The sequence below is a fragment of the Melanotaenia boesemani genome, chromosome 12 (genome assembly GCF_017639745.1).
Source record: "Melanotaenia boesemani isolate fMelBoe1 chromosome 12, fMelBoe1.pri, whole genome shotgun sequence".
In the NCBI taxonomy this organism is placed as follows: Eukaryota; Metazoa; Chordata; class Actinopteri; order Atheriniformes; family Melanotaeniidae; genus Melanotaenia; species Melanotaenia boesemani.
This window is the reverse complement of record NC_055693.1, coordinates 2,362,393-2,381,225: the sequence shown is the minus strand read 5'-3', so window position 1 is coordinate 2,381,225 and position 18,833 is coordinate 2,362,393. Positions and strand designations below refer to the sequence as shown.

The 18,833-nt window shown below is 41.8% G+C and overlaps 1 protein-coding gene across 2 annotated transcripts in view; it reads right to left on the bottom strand.

The window, feature by feature from the left end:
• kalrna (kalirin RhoGEF kinase a) overlaps nt 1–18,833 on the bottom strand; it is a 203,368-nt gene that overhangs the window by 40,495 nt on the left and 144,040 nt on the right. The window lies entirely within an intron of this gene.

Here is an 18,833-nt window from a genome sequence, read left to right as displayed (position 1 = left end):
CAGGAAGCCAGTGAAGAGACGCTAACTCTGGTGTTATTTCCTCCTTCCCATTAAGCAGCAACTGAATTTTGGACCAACTGGAGACAAACAGAACTGGTCCAAACCAAAGTACAGAGCTGCAGTGGTCCAGTCTGCAGGTGATGAACAGGTAAACATAAATCCATTCTGATATATGTTGAGCAGTTATTCCTGCAACTGAAGCTTCAGAAAAGTAACTCAATTTATCCAAGAGCAGGCAAAATGTTGAAAATGTGTCTTCGTCTACAAGAATGTTTCCCACAAAACATCCTGTCCACACGGCAGTGTTCCCAAGAAATATGTCCGTCCACGTAAAAAAGGCACAGAAATGATGGAAGCACTGTCCGGAGCCAGAAAGTCCCGCCATTCAAGCCATGCTAGCCAATCAGAAGGCTGATAAAACAAGGGTGGTGCAGAAAGGTCAAATGTTTAATGCAGCACCATCATCAATAAAATGTTGCAAGGCCTCCGTCCTTCAGCACAGTCAGCTACGAAATTTAATATGCAGACACACAAAAGGTCCTGTTAGCAAGATTAGCATAAACTTGTCTTAGCTTGCCATTGCCATGGAAACAAATAGGTTAACAGCCCAGTGATGCAAGCTACAGGAAGTGGTTTTTCTGTACACAAAGCACAGCTGGTTTTCACTAAAAGTTGGTTTTCAGAGCCTAGAGCTGGGGTGGCCAACATCAGTCCTCGAGAGCCACAATCCTGCAGGTTTTCCAGATTTCCCTGCTCCAGCACACCTGACTTAAAGTAATGAGTCATTGTGCAGATCCTTAAAGGCTCTTAGCTCCATTTAATTTGAGTCGGTGTGCTGGAAATTTTGGAAAACCTGCAGGATTGTGGCTCTCGAGGACCGACGTTGGCCACCCCCTATTTTGATTAAACGTGCATACAACGAAAAATCTGAGTTTGTCTAAATATGAGATGATGTGTGGAAGTGGCCTTCGAACGGCTTATTGATGTTTTTATTAAATAAAATCTATTTAAACTTTGAGCACCGTCTCTTTTAAAGGTCATAAAACAAAAAATCAGAATGAGCCACTTTGAGACCAGGAAAGCCCCGACAAGGTTCAGTCCGAGATCCAACACATTTTGGTCTTTCTGTAACATTTCCACTTTAACATATCGCTACTGCTGCATGTAAGCGATGTTTCCTCATGTGAGGGACACATTTCTGCACCTTTCACTGGTTAAAAATCTGAAACTAGAACCAGAATCCTTGTTTAAAAGTGAACTAACAGCAGCTGATAAGGACCAGAGTCCCTATATTCACTCCACCTGCTCAGACACCTTGCTGTTTCATGTAAGAACGAATGCAGCATTTTAAAATGAAACAGTAAGGAATGAACCAGCTGAAGGGGTCACCTCCCCCAACAGTAAGATTTACATCAACTATGAGTTTCTCTTTTCTTTCATCCTTTCTTCATTCAAAAGCAGGTTTGGCCCACTTTACGCTGCTGTACAGGAAACAAAAGCAGCTGAATTCCACATCTGATCGCACACGAAGCCGCCAGCGCAGCTCAAGCAGTGGCCGGTGAAGGAATGTGAGAACCCGAGAAAAAGTTTTACTGTAGTTCTTGTCAGTACAGTTTATCAGAGGAACTCTGCCTCTCCCTCTGCTCGCATGCACTCCTCCCATCATGCTTTTTGGTCAATGACAGGAAGAGACAGTAATCTGGGAAGATGACATTCCTCTCATACCTCCCTCTGCTCTGTACCTTACATTCTGACAACACCAACCACAGACTATACGTGGGAAGAAGCAACAACCACCACAGAAAGTCTATGGGGCTCAGGTGGAGTCATTAAAATCTGAGGATACAAAATAGTTGTTGTTCCTGTCCTTAAAGTTACTTTAAAACATCTAATTATAAGAACACAAAGACATCAGAGGTTTGTTTGGAGTTTGGGTTCAAATATCTGATAATATGCAGAATGCAGCGTCCCTGCAGTCCCTGATCAAAGAACACTAAGCAGATAAAAGCAGCTTTAAGAAAATCTTCAGAGAGGAAGCTGGAACTTGTCTGCACCCAGACCACACCGTGTGATCACAAAATGGTGGTTTCTTTTGTGTAATGGTCATTTCTGTGACAATTAGAGCTTTTTGAACCTCAAGTGAAGATGTTAATAAACATATTTAATCCTTACCAAATAAAAAAAAATAGCAAAAAAATAAATTTTTTAAATCTAGTCTTAGGTAAGGCAAGTTTATTTGTTTAGCACAATTTAACAACAGGGTGATTCAAAGTGCTTTACAGAAAATAAGAAACCTAATATAACATTAAAAACAAAAGAAAGGAAAGAGAAGAACACTGGATAATAAAGTAGATTTTTTTGTTTTGTTTTTTCATGTATTTAACAAACTGTAAAAATGATAAAAGGATCATTTGCAATGTATGCTGTTCTGTACCAGAATATAGTGCAAACAATATCCACCAGGGCTCAGAAGGCAAGTATTAGATTGTATAAAACAAGATTTTAAAAAATGTTTACCATATGGTGATGAAATAGGTCTCAGAAACTTGATCAAATATGAAAACTTGCGTGTGAAAGTATTTATATGGGTAATAGGAGCAGGTATGGGATAAGACTGTGACAAACAAGCCAGGAAACCTACAGATTACTGATCATTTATATGAAAACAAAACAAAAAAAAAACAAAAAAAACAACCATGCCCCGATTTTCTTCATGACTAACAACTTTTTACGCGACAGATGTCACCAAATCTGACTATACACAGTCCCTGTTAAAGTGTGAGAACAAAATTGGTCAAACTGAAACTCAGAAAGTCTGAGGATTCAGATAAAAGCATCGTGTTGTAATCTCTCAACTGGTCTTGATCAGTAGTTGTCAAACTTTCTGGAATGTCTGTCAGTTTTTATTTAGACATTTTGTGCTTTTTCCCCTCTTTTTCAATCCAGTCCTGGTACCTGACCGTTTTAATTGTCTTGGTTCACGTCTGACCTATGAATTATTATAAGTAGAAAAAAAGACTCCAAGCTATAGCTCATTTTAGTTTTTGAGACTGAAGTTATCTTTCTTTGGACAAACAGAGTGGCTGACATGACCAATTTAGTTATTTTTTTTCTGCTTTAACTTAGCAACCAATGCTAATAAATAAGCTCATAATAGTTTGAAACCAGCAGCTGATACTGTTGAGGCCAATTTAGTAGCTAACATTTCTATATTTATGCTAACAAAGCAGCAAATGCTATCTTGTTTAAACTAACATTCTCATCTAAGAAGTTATCTTGTCTAGGCAAACAATAGTTCGGCTAACATGCAATAGTCATCTTGCTCTATTCAAAATGGCAATTATAATGACAGTTTTGGAAAATATGTTCAGGCAAGCTGTCTCATATTTAGGCAAGGCAAGTTTAAGTACAGCATATTTCAAGTACAAGACGATTCAAAGTGGCTTACATAAAAATTAAAAGCATTACAGCGAGGTGCAAGAAGCAATAAAAAGTGCATTAATTTTTTTTTTAAAAGAAATAAAAGAATTTAAATAAAAACAGAAGAAAGGCTAAAATAGATACAATGCAAGAAGTAAAAGTCAGTGTAAGGAATTAACAGCTGTTCTGATAAAAGGCAGCAAATAGAAAAGTTTTAACCCTGATGTAAAACTGCTGAGTCAGCAGACCTGCAGTTTACTGGGAGTTTGTTCCACATGTGAGGAGCATGAAAGCTGAACGCTGCCTCTCCACGTTTAGTTCCGACTCTGGGAACAGAAAGTAGGCCTGACCGTGACGACCTGAGGGATCTGCTGAGTCATCAGTCCTTTAATCCTCCAGATGTTCTTTAAGTGATAACAGGCCGACTTCACAATTGTCTTAATATAACTGCTAAAATCCAGGTCTGAGTCCAGAACTGTTCCCAGGTTTCTGGCCTGGTTGGTAGTTTTGAACTTTGCTGTTTGAAGCTGAGAACTGACTTTTAATCTTTCTTCTTTGGCTCCAAAAACTATTATTTAAGTTTAGTCTTCATTTAACTGAAGGAAGTTCTGGCACATACAGTCTTTAATTTGATCCATGCAGGTGATCAGAGTCTGGATCAGACTGTAGTCTCCTGGTGAGATGGTTATGTAGATGTGTGTGTCATCAGCATAACTGTGGTAACATGTTTAGTTGTTTTCATAATGTGAGCGAGTGGCAGCATGTAGATGTTGAACAGCAGTGGCTCCAGGATGGAGCCTTGGGGAACTCCACAGGTTATTTTAGTTCGCTCAGATTTATAGTTACCTATAGACACAAAGTAGTCCCTGTTTTTTAAATAAGACTCAAACCAATTAATTGCAGTGCCAGAAAGTCCGACCCAGTTTTCCAGCCAGTCTAGTGAGATGTTCTGGTCGACCGTGTCAAATGCAGCACTGAGATCCAGCAGTACCAGGCCTGAAATGTTCCCGCTATCTGTGCTCAGGCGAAAGTCATTAAAAGACCTTTAGACTAAAACAGCACTTGTTATATTTTATGCTAAAATAAAAACTTTAGTTTGTTTAGGCTAACATTGCAGTTAACATCTTTGTATGGCTAGCATATATGGGCTAACAGTTCCTGAAATGGGTAATGCTAAAATAGCATCAAATATCTTGTTTATTAACATTATCATGTAATGAATAATATGAAATTGACTTTTTTTCTTTGTTAAGCCACTTAACTCTGACCTATAAATCATTCACGCACAAAAAAGGGCTCCAAAGCTAACATAGAAACATAGCTAACACCTGATCAAGTTTTCACAACCCCTCCCTCCTCTTGGTGCCTCAGACCACATCGCTGTTGTGCTAATGCAAGCCTACAGACTACTGCTTAAAGTCACCAAACCAGTTCAAAAACAGGTACGGGTGTGACCGGAAGGGTCCTTAAAGGCACTTCAGGACTGTTTCTCCACCACAGACTAGAGCATGTCCAAGCAGGCTGCCAACTACAATGAAACTACAGACCTTCAGCAGTACACAGAAACCATCATGACTTACATCTCAAAGTGCATGTATGATGTAACAGACACCAAAGACCAGAGAGATGGAGCTGTCACATGTCTGCAGTGTGGGCCTGTGGTTCATGATGGCATGTAGTCCATGCAGTGGACATGCAGCGGACAATGCATCATAAAACCCTGGGTGACGGGGGATCTACAAGCTCCTGAAAGAACACTGCCTTCAAAGCTGGTGACAAGTGGGTCCTTGAGAACGGCCAGAGCCAACCTGTTCCAAGGCATCAGAGACAGCAAGAGGCAGTCCTCCAGGAAGATAGCCTGCAACTACAGTGACAATGGAGACACTCGGAGTCTGTGGCATGGACTACAGGCCATCATGGACCATAGGCACACACTGCAGACATGTGACAGCTCCATCTCTCTGCTCAACAAGCTTAATAACTTTTTGGCTGACTTTGAGTCACATAATACCACCCGTGCACAAAAGATAGCACTTTTTCCTGACACCATTTGTTGGTACTGTCCCCAGACAGTGTGAGGAAATGTGAATAGGGTTGAAACAAATTACAGGAGCGAGGTGAGACGCTTGGTCATATGGTGCAGTGACAACAATCTCTCTTTGAAGGTGGCAAAGACAGAGGAGATTATTGTGGATTTTAGGAGAGATCCAGCCTCTCTCCATTTCCAACCACAAACTGAAGCTCAAACTGCTTATTGGTATTTTGTACTCAGGTTGCACCTAACAGTCATTTTACAAATATGTCTGTCCCTTTATGTCAACATCTGCTTTTTGTTTGTACTTGTCCTATAAACTCACTTATTACTTGACCTTATTATTTAAGCTGTTCTTTAATTTTTTACTGTTTTTTTTTTTTACTATTAACTTGTGTTACTTAGCAGCACCATATAGAGAACAGCCATTTGGATTCTCTGATATGAACTAACAAATGGTGAGTTGATAATAAAGAAACTTAATTTGACTAGTAGTTAAAATTAGCTTCCTGAGCCAATAGTTACCATTATTTTGGTCAAATAGTGGCTGACATTATGTAAAGACCATTACAGTTACTCTCTTTATTCTCTTTATTAACTAAGCAGCTAATGCAAATCCAGTAGCTGATACAGTTTAGGCTGATGTAGTAGCCAAACTAATGTGAGCCAAGTATTAAACGTTATCTTGTTTAAAGCAGCATTAGCTTCTTAAATAGAACTTAGATAGGAAGATAGATTCAAGGTAACTTAAAATCATCTTGTCTAGGTAAGCAACACAGCTCATGTATTCCAACGTCATCATATTTTGGCTAACATAACTGCTACAGTCATCTTGCTCCGTATAGTTTACTTAGTATGTTTAAGCTGGCATCCTCATATTTACACTAAAATAGCAACTGTAGTGATCTCTTTATACTAAAATAGTAACTGTAAATTTACTTTGTTTAGGGTAAAATTACAGTTAATATCTTTATATGGCTTGCGTATTTTGAGCTAACATAGTTGCTAATATAGGTAATGCTAACATAGCCTCTAACATTTTGGCAAGGCAAACGTGAAATTGACTTTTGTTTTCTTTAAGCCATTTAACTCTAATCTATGAATGATTCAGACAGAAAAAAGGCTCCTAACTCGCGGGATGAACCAAAACTGCGTCGACACATAACAGACAACTTAGCAAAGAAGTAGTTTAAACTGGATCTTTAGGCTCTTTGTCACAAAGACATAATAAGATCAGACAACTAGCAGCAAAAAGCTGATTCCCAAACAGCTGTAAACCGGAAACTTGGCATATCTCGGCATGGTGTGCGGTGTGTCCTTAACATCTTTATTTTAGCTTTATTTCTAAGCAGGAAAACTCTGATACTGAACTTCTGTATTTGCAGATCGTCCTGAGAAACGACCTGATTCCCTGTTAATCCAAGTGTAAATTAACCACAGACATTACAAAGCAGATCTCAGACTTTACAAAGTGAAAGCTTGGAGTTCTTTGTGGTTAGAAATGATACTTTGTGACTGAATTTCCTCATGGGAACTCAAATGTTACGGGAAAAAGTGTTGGGAATGCATCTGCTTTCCCAAAGCTTCAAGTCTTCCTCAATCATCACATGCTGTCACAGTTTCACTTTTCCGGCTCAAACAATCTGAAATTGTGGAATTGCAACATAGTTTAATGATAATTTTCCTCCAAAATGAAAAGCTAAAATCAGGAACTTATTAGACAGAAAGGATTACCAGTAAACTCAGAGCCAATGAAGACGGGTATTATGTAAGTGTAGCTTGCTGAGAGACGACATGGGTCTGATCAGATGTGGCGATGATACCGGATGGTTCTGTGTGTGACCTCAGCACGTCCTGATGCCTCTGCCGTTTCATACAGTAACTGTAATCATGTGCAAACATGTGAAAAGTTCTGTTTGCAAAGTTAACAGTGGTTTCTCCCGTTGCCATGACAACACAATCAGAGAATACACTGAGGTCAAACAAGAGACAAAAAATAAATAAAAAAAAATCTTTACTCACATAACAGAAAACGAGTCTGTAAATTTCAAGAGTTTGTAAGAAAAATCATGTTTTTCAGAAGAAGAAGAGTCGCTCGCCGAGATCCACCTGAGACTCAGAACGCTGAGAAACGTCAGGAGTTCAGACAGAAAGAGGCGCCGGACGACTGAACCAGCATGAAAAACAATAAAACACACACACACACGTCCTTCATGACCAACACACACCACCAAGAAACAAAGTTAATGAGCTGAAACTCAAAGAAACCTTTATGTTGACAAAACCTCTTTAACTGGGATTATTTAAGAATTATTTATATAAGTCTTTTACAGTACATGGATGATTAGTCACCTTTATAACCAGGTAAAAAGTCTAAGCATGGGGCTTCTGTGGAATGAGCAACACAGTTAAATGAGTGGGTAGAGTCCTCAGAAATGTACTAAAACTCTGTAATATTCTCCTGTTGGTGTTCAGTCTGGTTCTTGGTTTGTTGGTTTGTTGGATGGATGAACTCTCCCACAGAAAGAAGGAAAAAAAACAACAAAATATATCAGCAATTTTTACACTTATAAGAATGAAGATCCATACACAGCCTGGTTCCTCCTCCTGGTCACACTCAGCTGTGGGATGGCATCCCATTCCTCGACCAGGAGTTCATGATGGTCAACCAGCCTGCTTGTGTTGGCCACTCAGGAACAGCAGGTCATTCCATCCCCTCCTCTCCCAAATTCTGGAGGCACTCTGGAGGAGTGGCTTCCAAACTTTTTAAGGTTTCCTGTTCATACTCGCCTGGCTCACACTAATGGGTCATTAACAGGCTTCTGTAGATGTTTAGATCCATTTAATCCAGATCAGGATGTTGGAGCAGAAAAACCCCTGAACCCTGCAGGGCTGTGGATCTCCAGAACCAGATCTGGACAACCCTAAATGAAAGATGTGATGGTTTTCTGCATCACAGTGACTTCAGGCTGCACAAGAACAAATGTGCAGGTTCTTCTGCATGTATAAGAGAAACAGAACAGGTCTGAAGTGTCCTAAGTGTCAAACTGGTCCAACTTGTCTTCCGATTATCACACCCAGAGAAAGTAAAAAAAAAATATATAAACATGTCGGTGCAGATACTTTGATATGCAGCCAGAGATCCGCATCAGGATGAGTGAAGCAGACTTTCTGAGAAGCCAGAAAAACCAGTCCAGCTGAATGTTAACTAGAACTGCAGTCTGCAAGGCTTGGATCCAAAGTCCATCATCTGTCCACATGTAGAGCCGAGTTAACCTTTAGCTAGCAGCTGCACGCACACAGATCTGCAGCCGTCAGGTCTTCACACCGACCTGAAACCAGTGTTTTATGACAGTTTCACCCCACAGAGACTTTGTTTCAGCTCAGCTGTTGGAGGTGTTTAGAATCCACCTGAGAGACGGTGTGTCTGCACATCTGGAGCGCTACATCACCCAGCTGTTCCCAGGGGAACACAGCTGGATGATGGGGACGGGAGGTTTCTCCTCTCCACATTCAGTCCCGCAGGGTCACATTAAAACTTCACGGCTCGGCTCTGAACATCCCAGGAAGCATACATCGAGTCATCCGCTCGAGTTTGGAGCAGCCAGGCTGGTAGGAGAGGGCAAATCAGGCTCACTTTCATGATGACTAAATCAAGCATCGTTTTTTCTGGGTGATGTTCTGAACTCCAATCATTCATTTTTACAGGCCTATTTATTCAGAATACTAATGAAAAATACCTGAACACTTTTATCCATTTTATAATAACTCTTAACTCAAGTCAGCCCACACACTGTAAAATAAAACGGTTTTAATAGTAAAGAAAGAAAAAAAAAGGATTTATGCTAAAAATGTGATTTGAGCAGACCTGAATGTGGTCCAGAGTTTGGTGCCGTTTGGTCTGGATCAAATGAACCCTGGTTCCCTTCCATGGATAGTCCGGTTTATTTCAAGCAGTGTGAAAGCTCATTCGGACTCTGGTTCGCATGAAAACCGCAGGTCTCGGGTCACTTGGATGTGAATTTGGTCTCGTACGCCGTCAGTGTGAAAGCAAACAACCCATCCAGGAAGTGGCGTAGGCCAACATGGTGGATATCTGGCTGTTCTGCATACTAGGAAAACCAGATTAGGTTTGAAAACAGAAACCAGACTGCAGAAATTTATTGTGGTCTCAATGTTTACTTGTGGTGAAGGATTTGTTTTCAGCCCGGGCCAATCAATGAGCTAGATTTTCTTCTTCTTTCTTCTTGTTCAGTGGTCATTCAGGGAATACCGCCCCCTAGTGAGCAGCTGTTGTAAAAGCGTGACGTTGCTCAGGAGGAGTGTCGGTCCGTTCAGTGTGAAAGCAAACCAAACTAAATGAAGGTGTGAAAACGTTCAGAATTCCCCATCCAATCAGAACGAGTCCCTCGAAGTCTGCTGGTGTGAATACCCCTTTAGACAAGCTAAACAAATTGATCTAGAAGTTCTGGTTCTGTTGTAGGGACGGATCTCCTGGAGCCGCTTGTCCAGAGAAGAAACCTGCACAAACTGCTGGACAGGATAATTCTTCTCATCATCTACACCAGCAATTGCCAAACTCCTTGAGCCACCACCCCCCAAGATAACATCCGTTGGTGTTCGCACCCCCACCTGCGACAACTGAGTGGTTAATTGTGTGACATGTCAGATGGGTCATCCTGCAGCATCTTCTAAATAAAAGGCTGGAAACCGTCAGAAACTTTGCAAATAAGGAGGATAAAGTGGTTTTAAGTGGATTCTGCTGACAGCTGTGGCAAAGCACTCATATTCCAAAAATCACCTTCCCTCGCTGAGATAGCAACTGAGATTCAGATTTTAAAATAAGTAATAACTTCGCAATTCTTGCATTAAAAGAATGTATACATTCATTTCACACAATCTCTTTGCATTACTGCAGCCCTAAAAAAAATCCCAAATTTATTTTAGGAATGTGAGCAATGATCTGGTGACGCCCTGAAATTTGTTTAAGGCAACATGCAACACAGTGAGGAAACTGTTCAGTCAGAGGCTTCTTCAGGTCCTCCCTGCCTACAGCCATCAGCCTTTAGAACAATGATAATTACTTGTCAAAAAACATGGAGGTATATATTAATCCTAAACCTCCATACAGGACAGTCACACAGCTTTTACCCTGAAACCAGAGAGCCGAGTCTGAAATGCTGCAGCTCCATCCATTAGTTTTCACTCCAGTTTGTAGTCATGTGAGCAGATTCCTGGACCCACAGAGCAAAGCTGTGTCTGTTTCAGGAATTTTACTAAAACAGTTACTGCAATGACTCCATGACTCGAGCCAGAGGCTGTGACACAACCTGCTACACACCCACACAGCAAAACAGATTGCCCAATAATCCGACATCTGAGTCTCCACAAACAGAAACCACCCGGCAGCAACACGTCTGCAGGACAACTTCCTGTTTCACGCCTGCTTTTCCAGTCAAATCAGTTTCCACCGACACCCTGAATCATCACAGATCATCTGCTTCACTCACACACACACACACACACACACACACACACACACAGGTGCATCAACGCCTCGCCTCACCTGCATCATTGTAGCAGCAGCAGCAGCAGCGAGTCAGAATCCATCCACAGCAACGCCGGCCTCGCTTCATCCTCACACACACATCCTAAACACACACACACCTCGAACCGGTCTGACTTGATCGATAACGTGGATCAGATCCACGGTCTGCTCAGCATGAGAGTCCAGACCAGACTGCCGAGATCCAGAGAGGAAGAGTCTGCACATGAGGGAGGAGGCGGAGCCAACACACACACACACACAGTCACACACACGTGCTGTGGAACCGGCCCCTCCCCCAGACTAACTTCAGCTCTGTGGAACAGAAGTCACTGTTAATCATTGTGGAGAGACCAGTTCCAGCTCTGTGTGTGGTTTTCTCGTCTCTTAACTGTTTACTGTGGCTGTTGCTATGGAAACCACTTTATTCTGCTCATCTTCCAGAGCCTGAACAGTTTGAATCCTAAAACTAACCAGAAACATCTCCAACAAGTCGGAGGTGAAGTATCTAGAAACATCAAGTTAAAAACTTCCTGATTTTCACTCATCAAGCCTTTTTGGGGGTTTTTGGGTCGAAAACTGAAACAAAACCCACTGAAGACGTTTCCTCCGACACAGGAGGCCCGTCACATCCATCACCCCTCTGTTCCCAGCCCCTTGTCTCTTTTTATTTAAGCAAAGTAAATACAGGAAATAGAGAAAGAAATTACAATTAAAAATATAAATAAAATATAAATAAATAAAAATGTAAATTAAGAAAATTGAAATTCTAATAAAAACAAAATTTAAAATTTTGAATCATTTAAATTTGAACAGCAAATCGTCAACAAAAGGCCTGAAGAGGTGGAACTAAGTTAATTTTCTAACATTAAATTCATCTTTGAATCCTCATCAGGCTCCTCTGTGACCTCGCGCTTTGTTTTTTACTTGTGTTACCGGATGTTTTATTTGAGTTTTTAAATCATTTTTACTTGAAGTCAGTCTGAGGCTGGAAATGGAATAAACACTTTATTACAGTCGTCTTCTGGGATGAATAAACTCCAGCCATCCCTGCACGCAAGAACGAGCTAAAAACAACATGAATACAAAAACTAAATCAAAAATTTAAAAATGCAAATGTATAAATTAGGGCTGTAAAAAATAAGGTGTTAACTAATTTATGTAATTAATTGCGTTATTATTTTAAACGTTATTAATGCATGTGAGGCATGACCCGCCTTCACACCTCCATCCTTTCTCCATTATGATGGCGGACGTGGAGAGGCCGGATGGAAAAGATCCACACCTGCACTGTCCTGCATGTCATTTTAAACTTATCCTGCACCAACGTGTCTGCTACAGGATCTCCGGTCGTCTGTGCAGCGGCGGCTGTCGGTGATCAGCTGATCGGCTTTTTCTCGTGTTGCGTGTGTTTATGGATCAGCTGAGAAGGAGGAAAGTAGTGGTTCATGTTCACACGTCACATATTTACCCCAAAGTCTTGTTGTTGGCTGGTCCTTCTCTAACAGTAGCTGCTGGTGGTAGACAGGGTTTATGCTTCAGCTATGCAGGGCCGGGTCTAGAAAAGTTCTGATGGGGGGCCAGGAGCACTGACCAGGAAAAGGGGGCACAGATAAGACCTTCATTTAGGTCTAGATTTTATGAAATATTGAACTGATTATTACAACAAAGTGACCATCTAATGTAAAACAAAAAAAGTGAAGAAAAACATGTAAAACAAGCAGCAAATGATGTGTTTTATGAGCAGGTGTTTATTTTGGGTGAAGCTGCTGTAGGACTTTTATCACTGCTGCACAAACACTCACACTTCATGATAAAAGGAAAAAGCTGTTTTTATCCAAATCATCAGTTTTATCAAAGTTTCTTCATCAATGTCGGCTGTTTAACTTCAGCTGCTGCTTTTACGACAGAAATTATCACCATGGAGACGGTTGGTGAGATGATGATATATGAATTCTGCATAATGATCTAGAACATGGTAGAGATGATGCAGAACAATATAGAGAAGTCTATTACATGCTTCATTTACTGACCCTGGGACATCTGACGTTTACTCATGGGAGAGAGGCTGAGGTAGGTCACATGACCCAAGAACTGTACTGAAGATCAGTGGAAACAGGTCTGATGGAGGGACGGATCCTCCCCAGAACCTGGACCTGAACATTATTGACAGAGAACAGAACAAAGGAGAAAAACATCCACAGAAAAACTTTGGAAAGTCCTTCAAGAAGTCTTTTCAGGTGATTGCTAAAATGTTAGCTGTTTTCCTGAATGCTGCATCAATGGGCTCAGGAGACTGAACTCTGTTCAGCTGGACTGCTGCTCAGCATTCGAAGGACACATCCTTGCAGAGGGTGTGTGCGTGCCCGTTGTACCTCAACACACACTGCAGCAGGTGAGAGAACAGACGTGCACGTTAACCTAGATAAAGTGCTTTTAGAAGCACTGTTTTGCTGCAGTGTCCCATTTTATCCACTCCTGCTTCTGCTGATGCTGGAAAGCAACAAACAAGAAACAAGTGATGGAGCTGCAGGCTGCAGGTGGAGCTCCACACCGTTTCTCAGCTCAACAGCCTGAAAATGTTCCACGTTTTCATACAGTCCAAGTCCCAAAACATTGGGATACTGCGTGACATAGAAAATGAAATCAGAATGTAATGATTTCCAAATCTCATCAATGTATTTTATCCCCAGTAGAAGATAAAAACATGTCAGAGGATGAAACTGAGACGTTTCACCATGTGATGGAAAATATGAGCTGATAGTGAATCTGATGCAGCAACATGTCTGGAAAAAGTTGGAACACCTTCAGAAAAATGATCCTCAGACTTTGAAGATCCTCCATCTACAGTGTAGAATATCATCAGAAGATTCAGAGAATCAGGAGGAATCTCTGTATGCATGGGACAAGGCTGGATGCTGGTGATCTTCTGCATTAAAAGCAGACATGATTCTCTACTGGAAACCACTGCATGGACTCAGGAAGACTTCCAGAAACCACTGTCTGTAAACACAGTTCACCCTGAAACCCACAAATGCAGGTTAAAGCTCCATCATGCAGGGAAGAAGCCAGAGGTAAACAGGATCCAGAACCAGCTTCTTCCGTCTTCTCTGGACCAAAGCTCATTTAAAACGGTCTGAGGCAAAGTGGAAACCTGGATGAAGATGTGAACTAGTTTGTGGAAAGCATGGACGGCGTGTCCTGCAGACTAAAGAGGAGAGGGAGCATCCAGCTTGTTATCAGTGGACAGGTGAAAAGCTGCATCTCTGATGGGATGGGGCTGCATTAGTGCCTATGGCGTGGGCAGCTTCCACATCTGTGAAGCTCCATCAATGCTGAAAAGTACATGGAGGCTTTAGAACAACATCTGCTCCCATCCAGACAACGTCTCTTTCAGGGAAGCCCTTGCAGGTTTCAGCAAGACGATGCTGAACCACATCCTGCATCCATCACAGCAGCATGGCTTCACAGGAGAAGAGTCCGGCTGCTGAACTGGCCTGCCTGCAGTCCAGACCTTTCACCAGTACACAACATCTGGAGCATCATGGAAGCAGGAATCCAGCAACCAAGGTCCAGGACTGTAGAGCAGCTAGAATCCTGAATCCTCAGATTTTCCACAGCGCTCCAACTTTTTGGAATTAAGGTTGGAAAAAACTCTGGGAGTCTGGGCTCATTAAAAAAGTTTTGAAGGATTTTCCAGGACTGGAAAAGCAGTTTAGAGACTTTCTAAGTTCTCTGGTTGATCTGATGAGGAAAAAGTTTTCTCTTTCCTTTTTAGTTCACTTCAGAGCTTCAGTGTTTCAGAGGACCAGGAGACCTACTTTACAGAGCAGTCACAAGACACACAGAACCCCCACCCAACCACACACACACACACACACACACACACACACACTACAGTCTCCCTTTCATTAAAGACGCATCTCCAGGGCTAATTAACCGCTTTGACTCATTAACATCTTCAGTTAATCAAACTTCAGCTTTCTGTCGGCGTGTTTCTGGTTTTTTCCTCCAGTCCTACAAAGTGATCTGATATTTGACCTTTTTAAAAACAAACTTTTTCCTTTTCCTGATCATAAAAATGAGACCGGGCTCTGAAGAAGCTGCTGGGTCCTGAAAGACGAAGCCGGTGTTTTTCAGGTCGGGTTCTGTGCTCCTTCATCAGCTGGTGTCGGTCCTTCAATGGTCATACGTCAGCTCTAAAGCTCAACACTGATCCTCCAGTTTCTAGTGGTTCTACTCTGTTTGCTACGATGGGCTACGCATCCATGAGCTCTGAACAAGGACCAAACTACAGGATGCAGAAGATGGATGAAAGGTTCTGTATCAGTCTCCAGCGTACAGCATAAACAGGCCTCAAGTTAAATCAGAGCAGATGGAATGAGAATCATCACCTCCAAATCCGAGACCATGGTCTTCAGCTGGAAGAGGGTGGAGTATTCTATCCAGGTCAGGAATGAGGTACTCATTCTCAGACTCTGCATCGCTCTGTTCTGGTGAAGGAGGAGCTGAACTGAAAGGAGAAGATCTGGATTTACTGGTAGATCTACATTCCTGGCCTCACCTAAGATCTCCAGATGTGGGTAGTGACCGAAAGAACCAGATCATGAGTACAAGCGGCTGAAATGAGTTTCCTCCTCAGGGTGTCTGGACTCCGTTAGAGATGTGAGAAGCTCGGCCATCCAGGAGGAGATCAGAGTAGAACCACTACTCCTCCAAATCCAGAGAAACCCGGTGAGGCAGATCATCTGGTCAGGATGCCGCCTGGACGCCTCCCTGAAGAAGATCCAGGACATGCTGGAGGGACTATGTCTCAGCTGGCCTCGGGACGTCTCTGAGGAACCAGGGAGGAGGGAAGTCTGGGCTTCTCAGATCTCAGACCGACTTTTAGACTGCTGTAATGAAAAATACTTTCTTAAAAATCTTCATCTGGTTCTGGATCAACACCAGCTAGAGATGAAGGAACTGGATGTTTGTCAGAACCAAACTGCTGCTGATTTATCCGTTTGGGGTTTGAGCTCTCAGGTTTGGGAGCGTTCTCACCGAGGGTCGGACCAGTAAAATGACCAATGAGAATACAAACCTAGAAATGATAAAAAGATGTTTATATTTAATGAAATTTCCTTTTAGAATACATCAGGGGAGTGTTGGCCTAGTGGTTGCAGAGGTCAACCACTGAGGGCCCCTGAGGAGGCCCTCGACTTCCCACAACTCCCCGGGCAGCGAAACATGGCAGCCCTTTGCTCTGCAGTACATCTAGAAATGGGTCAAAAGGTGCCAAATTTCTCAGTCGGGATTAATAAAGTAATTGTGTATAAACTTTATATTGTATATGAACTTGAAAGTGTTTAAAAGGAGGTGTAGTGATGATACGATGCATGAGACACTTCAGGAGGTCGTAGAGCTTCTAACTTCTGGTTCGGGACGATGCAGTCGTGTTATGTAACTGGTTGGAAGCACTGGTGTCAGACTTCAGGAAGATCTTTGTGTGTGCGTGTGCACGTATTTTCATGTGTAACGGCTTCAGCTGCTCCATTTGCATCCCTACAGAGACAAAAGGTATCTTTGTCATCAACGAAAGCAGGACACGCTGTGGCTGCGGCAGGCAAATCAGCTGATCTGACTGAGTAAGAGAGAAAAATCTCCCCCACCACACACACACACACACACCGACATTCCTGGCATTTATACCTGTAAACTGTGTTGGTGGTTATATCATAACATCACAGGTGTGTCAGGGGTTTATGATCAGTATGTTCAAAGTTTGATCGATAACGTCCTGATGAGATGAAAAGAAACTTCCTCTTCACTCAGCTAAACGGAGCCAGTCCTCCTGGAGGGCGTCCAGCGCAACGCCGCCCTCTGCAGGTCTCACAGACGCGACATTTTGTGTGTGAATGTGTGTTCTGATTGGCACATCCATGTTCTCTGTACGATGGTGTACAGAGGAGAGGGACAACAGTTTTGTAATTTGTATCTCCAGCTGTAACTAGCAGTAAAAATCTAATCTGTACGTATTCATTCTGCAAGTCTGAGAACACAAAACAAGTGTACAAGTCAGTTTCACAAGAATATGTTCTGACTTGCAGAATTACTACAGACTTGTGGATATGATTTGTACATGCTAATTACAGTTACAAAAAGAGCTACAAGTTACAAAACTCATGTCCCTTTCTTAGCTCTGTAACCATGGGAACCAAGAGGATTGCCTGTAAAATCATCCAGTTCGTTCCAGCAGGATGGAGACGACTTGTTTTGTTCTGTTTGATTTTCTGAGTTCAAGTTATTGGATGAAAAACAAATTCAGACACTAAAAAGGAACGTAACCACGGTCACATCTGCAGGAAATACAGCGCACCTACATTCAGGAAACTGAGGATAAAACTAAAAATGACAAAAACAACAAACATCAAGTTATTTCTGGTCCTAAAAACAAAAACACTCCAGACTCCAGAGATTCTTCTAATATGATCAACATCACAACTTCCAACCTCAGAAAAACACTTCAGCATTCAGACAGGTTGCAGTGAACTCTCCTGTTTGATGCATTTAAAGATCACCACCTTCCTCCCTCCTCAGCCTCAGCAGTGTGTAATGTCTGCATCCCACCAGCAGGGGTCAGTGCAGATCAGGCTCCAAACAGATGCAGGAGCTTCAGTTTTACAAGAAATAAGATGCCCTAATATTCTGGATTTGTAAAACATGCCTCATGAAATAAAGCAATATTAATTTGAGTTCTTTTTCGATCAGGCTCCATCTTTCTTATTGAGGATGGATTCTCATCAAGTTTCCTCCATAAATCTGAAGTCAGACTGAGATCCAGACTGTTTTCTGTCTATGCTGTTGAGCTGATGTTTGTTTCCTAAAGAAAAGGATGTATTTTTGATGGTTTACAGTTCATTTCCTCACAAACATCGACTCCCCCTTCTCTTCATTAGGTTTTCATTGTTTTTCTATTTCTTTTATGTCAGTTTATTCTTTTTTTGGACATGTCAATGCATATTAATGAACGTACAATATATTGAGCCCATTTACATGCGCAACAAAAACCTGATTGCCTGATTTCTGGAGTCAGATCATTCAATTTGTCAGGTAGACAGTAAAATCTGGCATCTTCTATCTGTCATTACTGGATTATGAGAAATTGGATTAACATGGATATTTCTCCAAGTCTCAGATGTCTTGTTTAGAGCCATATATATGATTTATTTGGTCTTTTTACATCTGCACATGTGCAAATAGCTGCATCGTCTCTGCCCAAAATCAGCTTCTCCCACCGAGATGAGCCAAATTTGGATTTTTAATATGGCATGATTGAAGAACTGAAGACTATATTGCGGCGCATTTCTTCGTACATTTAATTGTAAGCGTTGGAGTGAATGTGGTAGCTGGATAGAGGGGCTTAACATTATCGTGGAGCCCTGCAGAAAAATCTTTTTTTTAAAAATCTTTTTAGCAGCCACATTAGCAGCTAATGCCAAGTAAGCAGGCTCGTATATTAGCAGCTAATGCCAAGTAAGCAGGCTCGTATATTAGCAGCTAATGCTAAGTAAGCAGGCTCGTACATTAGCAGCTAATGCCAAGTAAGCAGGCTCGTATATTAGCAGCTAATGCTAAGTAAGCAGGCTCGTACATTAGCAGCTAATGCCAAGTAAGCAGGCTCGTATATTAGCAGCTAATGCTAAGTAAGCAGGCTCGTACATTAGCAGCTAATGCTAAGTAAGCAGGCTCGTATATTAGCAGCTAATGCTAAGTAAGCAGGCTCGTACATTAGCAGCTAATGCCAAGTAAGCAGGCTCGTACATTAGCAGCTAATGCTAAATAAGCAGGCTCGTA